Here is a 9,742-nt window from a genome sequence, read left to right as displayed (position 1 = left end):
TTAAAGCTACCAATAGGCTATTTGGGTGACCTTATGACTTTAAAGTTAAAAAAAGGTGGAGGAGATAAAAAGAGGTTACTCTGTTGGATAGGAAGATTGATCTTGGTTTTAAGGGGATACAGGGTTGGTACTAACGTGTGTGTCAGGCAGTATGTGAGAATCTGGGTTTTACAGAATGTTTTAAGATATATAATCAAATTGCCAACTCCAGAGATAAAAGTTCATGTACAATTTCAGCAGTTCAAGACAGCCAAAGTCACCAGTGGCTCAGATCCATCAAGAATGAAGACTGGCTTTAACCCACCCACCATCTAATGCCATATAGCTATGGATAACAGAAGCATGAAATTCAGAGTAGAAGAAGGATGCTCTGAATACCAATTATCATCTTGCGACCATTTGGATAAACAATGTCATATTTACTTTCTTGTTCTTTATGTATTTTATTCTATATAGATATATTTCCTTTATTACACTCCATTCCCCCATTTCATAGTATGTACTGTATTTTGATAACCTTATTAAATATGTAGACATTTCCATCAGGGTCCTTCAGGCCTGCCAGAGTCAGAAGTGTGGTCTGTGGAGGTACCTGGGCTTTAGCGTGGGGGACTGGGGCGGTGCCAGGGAGGAGCTAAGATAGGCTGGGAAGACAGTGTCATGGGGAGAGTGTATGCCAGGCTTGGCTCTATGAGCTCTCATCCCTTCTGATTTGTCCCCTCTCACACACATGGCTTTCAAAAAGCCTTCTGTATTCTTTCCATTTTTGCCAAAATTAAGCCCTTGTAGAGAGGAAAGTGAAAAAAAAAAAAAAAAAAAAAAAAAAAAAAAAAAAAAAAGACCAGTGCACTGGAAGAAGTGACATCATCCAGAGAAGGAATTTATGACTAATAGAAGTTTGGCTTTTTTTGTCTAGGGAACCGTATAAGTAGTTTTCATTTGTATGGGAGAATTGTTACATTGGATTGGGTGAAAATTGGTTATTGCAGCTAATATTGTTTGGAAATATATGTACAGGAAGAGAAGCATGAATGGTCAGGAAACGGACAAACAGAAGACTAGTGGGAGTTCTGGTGAATTTGGGCTCACTGTCCACTCCACAATCTGTCTACTAAGCTTTCCTAAACTTCTGAGGCTGATAAGTTAAGATCTAGATTTCTAAGTTTCTTTTGCAGATGGAACACAGAATGTGGTTTAGGTTTGGACAGTAAAATATAGTAATGTGGCATTTGAAAGAGGGTTAATTTGAAAGCCACAGGTCTACCATTTCTGATGGTCAGCATAATCATAGAGGCCCTGTAGTTTTCTATGACAGCATTTTCACAGATCCCAGTGCCCAATAATTAATTTCTGAATATTGAAAAACCTCCAGGCATCCATTTTTGCCTGTGCCAATATGACAGATGTAATGTGGCTCTGGAGTCAACAGTACATAGTTTTCTAATTTATTGATTGCATACCTAAAGCAATATATTTGTAGAGCCTATGATTGCAGTGACAGTACCTCAGATTCTTAACTACAACAGAGGTAGAAATTCTCCTGTTATCCAGGCCTTCCAATAAATTTGTATGAACTTAATTCCTGTATTAAATCCTTTTCTGCTTTAAATAGCCAGAGTAGTTTCAGATATCTTCAACTTAAGCCTGATTCAAACAGATGGTATAACTGAGAAAGAAACACAATTAACCAAATTAAACCATTCTATGTGATGAAAATCCATCCTTCCTGAGCATAATGTGAACTGGAAACAATAATATGTTGGGAATAGAGATAATTTCAGCAGAAAGGTTGTTGACTGATTTATCAAGAAATTAAATATAGTTATAAGTTTCAGTAAGTTATTGCTTTTCATTGTCTTATAGCTAAGTTAAATGACTTCATTAATAGAACTAGTTCATTCTTACTTTGAACCCTGGGCTATCAGCTTTTTTTTTATTAGTCACACATACATTTGTATTTAAATTTGAATTTTATATTACTTTAATAGTCACAGTTTGTTACTTGCAACTTATTTCCTATTTATAAACTATATATTTATCAACAAATTTTGACACCTGAAAAGCACTGATGCATATCCATATGGATGTTTTCATAGTATAGAGATGAAAAGATATATGTTATACAGATGATCAAATGTAACAGTTTTAGGAAAAAATGTCCTTATCTGTAAACAGAAAGAAAACTCATAATTAGGTTCAGTTAAGATCAAGCATTCAAATATAAATTAAATACTTACATATTGATTTAATGTTTGTTGTAATCTCCAATTCTTTTGCAAATCAGACTGAGGTATTTAAATAAAGAGACTCAGAGGAGACTCAGAGACCAAGTAATTGGGTCATGTGAGTTTCTGAAATGGTAGCTGATTACAAAGATCCAATCTGGAGTTAAATAGAGCAGTTTACTCCCAGTTTACTCAAAACACCAAATGACTGATCAATTTAGGAGTTATCTAGCATGGATTTTGTTTGGATCTCCTGCTTCCACTTCTTTTCTTCTCATGCTGTCAAAAATGTGGAGTTGTGTAACCTTCTTATACTACCAAGGTACATAAAATCACAGGTAATTGACAAATACAGGTGGACAGGGAAACATTTATTAACTTTATTTAGCTTTGCTCACCTGACCTAAAGCAGAATGGGCTTTCAGATCTAAATAGGAAATAAGTAAACACCTACCTTAAGTTGCAGTTCAGAATCTATTTTTCACAGATTCTGAGGATTCACATTGTTGGTAATTTTAGCACAGAAACAATTCTAGTGGTCATAAATTGTACATTCAAAGACAGCCTACCAACATCATAACTGCTGGATTAAAAAGCATCTCCCATGAAATAACTAACATACTGTTTCTACATCCTGTGTTCTACTTATCTCACTTATTTCTACTTATCTGAACTTATCTAAACTTATTTCACTCTTGTTTTAATTTGTGAGAGGCTGATTATGTTTTCCTATCATTGGAGAGAACAGACACATACTTATGTTTGGAAAACAGGAGTTTCTTTAAGATTAATTATAGGTATAAATGTCCTATTTGGACCAGGCAAAACAAATGAAAGCTGTAATATACTACTTACTAAGTCAATTTCCTATTTTGTTAGGTACTGCTAGATGTACAACATTTTTAAAGTGCTATAATTTCAAAAAAGTAAAAAGCAATCATTAGAGTATTTCTTGGAAACAACATAATAAAATATCAAATGAAAGCTTTTTTTCCAAAATACCAGCCCATATACATGGGATATGAAAAACTGAAATTGTATAATTAGGGGAAAAATTAAAATTGTATAATTAGGGAAAGAATTTATACATGATGGATCCAGTGACTGTTCCTTTGCCCAAGGCTTTCTTTCCTTTCAAAGGTTTCTGGAAACTTGTAGGATAGAAGTAAATTTTATGATAAAATTAGTTCTAAATATCTTAGAGCCAACAGTATTTTATGGTCTCTCATCCCTCTGTGTCCACAGACAGTAGGAAATCCTCTTGTTTTCTAAGACAGTGTTTGATAATAGCCTTTTGCTCCTTGTTGTATTACTTGGAGTGCTCATCATTTGAGATGTGTAATGTTTTGGGAATCTACCGTCCTCTTCAATTGCCACACACCATACTTTCCATAGTCTCTCTGCAAGCCATTTTTAAAAATCCAACTCACCATCTGAGTATATTGAGGCACACAATATTGTCTGAGTATCCCATGAATTTCATGGGATATGGAGTTGGCAAGAAAATGTGTGCTATCCTGTTCACCCTAACCCCACCTCCGTGTAGAGTCATAACAGACTGCATAAAAAAAAAGTTATAGTTGATATTTCCCCTTCATCCATAATGTCTCCAAAACTTTAAAAGGTTGAATAGCATATGAGAAAAGAAAAATAAAATTTAAACTTGCTGAGAAATTAAGTTGTCTAACTCCAAAGCAGAGCAATATCTTTTAATACAAGATTTCAGATGAAGTTAAGACCAAAAAAAAGTGGAGAAATGTCTTGGTGGCATGGATGTTTAATTTTGGCACTAAATGCAGTGTAATTATCTGAGTAGTTACATGGCAATTCAATTTCTGGTTAGCTGGTAAAAGGAGTAATGTTACTGAAAGAGACATATCTCAACTCTTTTGTAATTGGATAACAAAGTATAATTTTGAACTAGATCTTGAAGCCAAGATACAGCTAAAATTGGCATCAATTTTATCAACAGACAAATATCTATATATACATCTTATGAGAAAAAATACATGATTTATTCTTGAATCTGTAATCACACATAAACACAGAAATATGCACAAAAACATACATACACTGATACATATGTCCATATTAATACACACACATAGACACAAATACATACAATTTCCTTCACTTAAATATGTACACATGTACTCATATACATGTGTGCATATGTAAATGTACACACAGACTTGCCTTTTCTGAGAACATATTGCAGGACAGTGGCCTAGCTCTAGGTTTATGTCTTTTTATAAAAGATTTATGCCCCCCTCTCCGTTCTCTAGATTTTTTACAGGGCTAAAGGAGGGGTCAGCAAACTAGAGTCCATGAGCCAAATCCTCTCTGCTACTTGTCTTTCCACGGTCTGCAAGCTAAGAACAGTGTTTACATTTTTCAATGGTTTGAAAAAAATAAAAGAGGCCTAATGCTTCATGACATGTGAAAATTTCATGACATGAAATTCATATTTCAGTGACCACAAATAAAGTTTTGTTAGAACATAGCCATGGTCACTTATGCATATATTTATCTAAGGCTATTTTGAGCTACGAAAGTAGAGTTATTCCTCCAGAGACTGCAGATGACTCTCTCAGTGCTTGACAGTGATGCTCAGAACACTACAAATCCCAGTGATACAGTTAAAAATCAACAGTGTTTCAGGCATCACATGCATCGGCATACTGTGACATTTTAATATGATTCTTATTATTCATGCATACCCATTATGTCAGATCAAAGAAAAAAGAAACATTTTTAAGATATAGTGGAGTGTGGATTTATTGAATTCACAACATTTGTAAGATACAGCGGAGTGTGGATTTTATTGAAATAAAATAAAACTTACACCATAAATATGCTAAAAGCACAAAATATATGTTGACATTATCAGACCAAGTATTCATCATAGTAGTCACAATTCATTGTGATCATCAGAAAAATTTGTAAATGCAAAATTGTATTTATTATCACAACAGCATTTCTACACCCACACACACACGCACACACACATTCAAATGAGCATAAAACTACAATTTCTGAGAGTTTCATTTGTTAGCCAAGCAAGGAATGTGATTTACCAATGGTGAGTTAATTAAATCATATCTGAGTGCAACAAAACAAATAAAAATGTCTATAGAAAATAAACTTGTTTAAGACTATTAGCCTTTTGGCAAGAATAGTTGCTCAACAACTAAGGATATGAGGCAAAAAAAAATAGTACATTAAAAAACAAGGTATGAATATTATACTGAAATTCCTAGCAAGAAAAAGATGCAAGATAAAGAAGTAAAAGGCACACAAAATGGAGAAAAATAAGTGAATCAATCTTTATTTGCAAATAACATAGTTAGATATGTAGAAAATCTCAGACACTACAAAAATCTCCTGGAACTAATAAGTGAAAATTGCAAGGTCACAGGATAAAAATTAACATAAAAGATCAATTTTATTTTTATATGCTAGCAACGAACAATTAGAATATGAAATTCAAAGTCATAAACCATGTAAAATAGCACAAACAGAAGAGGAAGTACTCAAGTAATAAATCTACTATACAGAAAGCTATAAGACACTGATGAAAGAAACACATAATAGCTAAATAATTGGAGAGATATACCATGTTCATAGATTGGAAAGCTTTATATTGTTAAGATGTCAATTCTCTCCAATTTGGTGTTTATATTCAATGCAAACTCAATCAAAATCTAAACAAGCTTTTTTGTTGGTATAAGTAAGCTCATTCTAAACTCCATATGGAAAGGCAAAGATCTAAAATAGCCAAGATGATTCTGAAAAAGAAGAAATTTGGAATACTCACATTACCAGATTTCAAGACTTATTATAAGTCTACAGTTATGAAAACTGTGTATTATTTAAAATGTATAGGCCGGGCGTGGTGGCTCAAGCCTGTAATCCCAGCACTTTGGGAGGCCGAGGCAGGTGGATCACAAGGTCAAGAGATCGAGACCATCCTGGTCAACATGGTGAAACCTCATCTCTACTAAAAATACAAAAAAATTAGCTGGGCATGGTAGTGCATGCCTGTAATCCCAGCTACTCAGGAGGCTGAGGCAGGAGAATTGCCTAAACCTAGGAGGCGGAGGTTGCAGTGAGCCGAGATCGCGCCATTGCACTCCAGCCTGGGTAACAAGAGTGAAACTCCATCTCAAAAAAAAAAAAAAAAAAAGTATAGATGTATGTTAACAATAAAACAGAATAAATAGTCCACACAAATGCAATCAACTGATTGCTGGCAAAGTGGGTAGGGTAACCCAGGGGAGAAAGGATAGTTTTTCAACAAATGTTGCTAGACAAATGGGGTGTGAGTATGCAAAAAATTAGTATAGAAACATACTCAACATCTTAAACAAAAGTTAACTAAAAATAGATCACAGACTTGACCTGAAAGGTAAAACTAAAATTTCTATTAAAAAAACCCGCATGACCTTGGGTTTGGTGATGGTTTTTTAGATAAAATATCCAAAGCACAATTAATGAAAAAAATAATAATATGATTTAATTTTTTTAAATGTCTGCTTTGGCAAACTTGAATTGTTTTGCTCTGTACAAGACTGAGAAGAGAATAAAAAGACAAATCATGGACCAGGGTAAATTATTTGCAAATGACATACCTGATAAATGACTTGCAGTCAGCATATGAAAGTATAATTTAAAACTCAACAATAAAAACAAGTTAAAATAGCAAACTATCTGAGGAGACATTTTACTCAAAAATGATATATGGAATGACAAATAAGCACATAAAAATGGAATCAACAGCCACAATGAGATACCACTATACACGTATTAGAATGCCTGAAATTCCAAAGGTTAACAGTAACAAATGCGGACTAGGATGTGGAGCAATGGGAATTTTGATTCACTACTGGGAGACTGAAAAATTAGTGCAGCCACTCTACAAAGCAGTTTGGCAGTTTTAAATTAAACATAGACCTCCTGTATAATCCAGCAATTGCACTCCTATGTATTCACCTGAATGTTTTTAAAAACCCATGTCTACACAAATACTTGTATGTCAATGTTTACAACAATTCCATGGCTTAGTAGTGGCATTGTGATTTTGTCTAACCTCAGGGTCAAAATTCATTTTTTTTTTTTAGCAAGAAGAAGCATACTCAACCAATATTATTAAATATGAAATGACTTTGGAAATTAGCTTCTGCTGCAGAATTGGTAATGGTTATCAATAAATTCAGGCTAAAATTACAAGGAAATGGCAGTTAGTATATGAGAAATATACTACGGTAAAGTGAATTCTAAGACAACTAGTACTGTTCGGATAACAAGTAAATGCTGATTTATACATTTCCCTCAATGTCAAAAGTTAGAACAAGATGTAAGATATCAAGTCTCAGAAATAAATAAATTAGTGGTTGTATTTTATGAACTCAGACTATTTCCAGCAGTGTTTTTCAAGCTTCAATGCAAGGGCAAAGGAAATTTCTTTATTTCAAATGCCATTTATATGTGCAACTAGAGTTTTCACCAAACTTCTAACTGGAAGTGACTAATCTGCAATGTAATGAAATGCTGAAGGGCAAGTATCAAGAGAATACGCTAACAGAATTCTATAAATGCCTTATAAGTGAAAAATGTTTAATTTGGGCCGTAACTTGTGGACTGCTACATCAATATTTGGCAGTACTTACCTGTGCAAAAATATATTTTAAAAGATAAAATATGTATCATTTCCCTACAGATCAACTTAACAGATAAATATATAAAATTGATTTTGATAAAGAATACTAATTTTTGAACCAAAATTCAGCAAAATATTATCCATAGATCAAAATTATTAAAACGTATAATCACTTGAACCTGGGAGGTGGAGGTTGCAGTGAGCCAAGATCACGCCATTGCACTCTAGCCTGGGAGACAAGTGCAAAACTCCGTCTCAAAAAAAAAGAAAGAAAAAGAAAAAGAATCGCCTTTTAATCATTGCACTGTATTTCTGGTTTTCTTTTCCTGTTTTTTGTTTTTGTTTTTGTTTGTTTTTGTTTCTGTTTTTGTTTCTGAGGCAGAGTCTTCGCTCTGTAGCCCAGGCTGGAGTGCAGCGGCGCAATCTCGGCTCACTGCAACCTCCGCTCCCCGGGTCCCAGTTCAAGCAATTCTCCCACTTCAGCCTCCCACGTAGCTGGGATTACAGGCGTGAGCCACCATGCCCAGCTAATTTTTGTATTTTTTAGTAGAGACAGGGTTTCACCATGTTGTCCAGTCTGGTCTTAAACTCCTGACCTTGTGATCTGCCTGCCTCAACCTCCCAAAGCGCTGGGATTACAGCCCAGAGCCACCGCTCCCAGCTTCATTTTTATTTTCACTAAACAAGCAGTTCATCAATTTTGTCCTCCACAAGGTACTTACTTGTGTTAAAAGTTTATATTTCTTCCAACTTTTCCTATCTCCTCTTTCCTTCTCCTTTTCATATCGTTTTTGTATTATGCCTTATTTAATTGTATCTATTTCCATTTTCTCTTTAGTGTTCAAGTCTAAAGCCTTTAAATATAAAACCTAGCATTTTTATTGCCATCAGTTAGACTTCTAGCAAAATAAACTTCCTTTCAAATTCTTCAATTTCTGCTCATAATACTTTGATTTATATTCCATTATTTACTTTTGTGGGTTTTTTTTTTTTCTGGTCTGCTGTCTTCTGTAATTCTTTTACTAATGCTTACATCTGCACAAACTACCATTCTGATTTTGGATTAAATATACCAAAATTATATTTCTGTTTTTTGTTTGTTTGTTTTTTACTTTTATGTCTTTTGTTGCTACTATCTGGTTCAATATTGCTAGGCTTTCTTTATCTGATGATCTATTATTATATGATCAAATTATTTATTTCTTTTAATGTTTTTAATATTCAAAACAATGAAACCTACCATAACAAAAAGGATTATAGTAACCTCTCTTGCTTTATTTCCATAGGCTAAAGTGCCTTAGATGATTCAAAAATATTTGTCTGTTTTGTTTTAATAGTATCACTTAAAGGCAAAAGATTCCTGGAGCTTATTTGCCATTCAATCAATCATTTTTCTCTTCCAAGAGAACTATTTATATTTAGTAGGATAATTGATACATTTATGTCACTCTTCTCTCATAGTTATTGTTTTGTGTTGTTACCTGTTTTGCTTTGCTTTTTGCTTATGCAATTTCTGGGGTTTCTGCGGTGCAATTGGCCTCTTCATTTCGTTTTAAAATAATTTAGCATTTTTCAAATACTTCCACTATTAATATATTTTATATCAGTTCCAAATAATTTACTACTTATCTATATTAACTTAAAAAACATAAAATTCTGTCCCCAGAGAGATAAGAATCTAGATTCTTGAATGTATCACATTCACCTGAAAAAATATTTTTGCATTTTTATATTCATATAAGTACCTAATACTTAATTTAAAATTAATTTTATTGTATTAACCATACTTTTTATTAGTTATTTCTTTATCTCTTGAAGATATCTTTCTTTTATTTTTAGAATTTCATTGTCTCTTCCA

The sequence above is a fragment of the Saimiri boliviensis genome, chromosome 2 (assembly GCF_048565385.1).
Source record: "Saimiri boliviensis isolate mSaiBol1 chromosome 2, mSaiBol1.pri, whole genome shotgun sequence".
Taxonomy (NCBI): domain Eukaryota; kingdom Metazoa; phylum Chordata; class Mammalia; order Primates; family Cebidae; genus Saimiri; species Saimiri boliviensis.
This window is presented reverse-complemented; position numbering follows the sequence as displayed.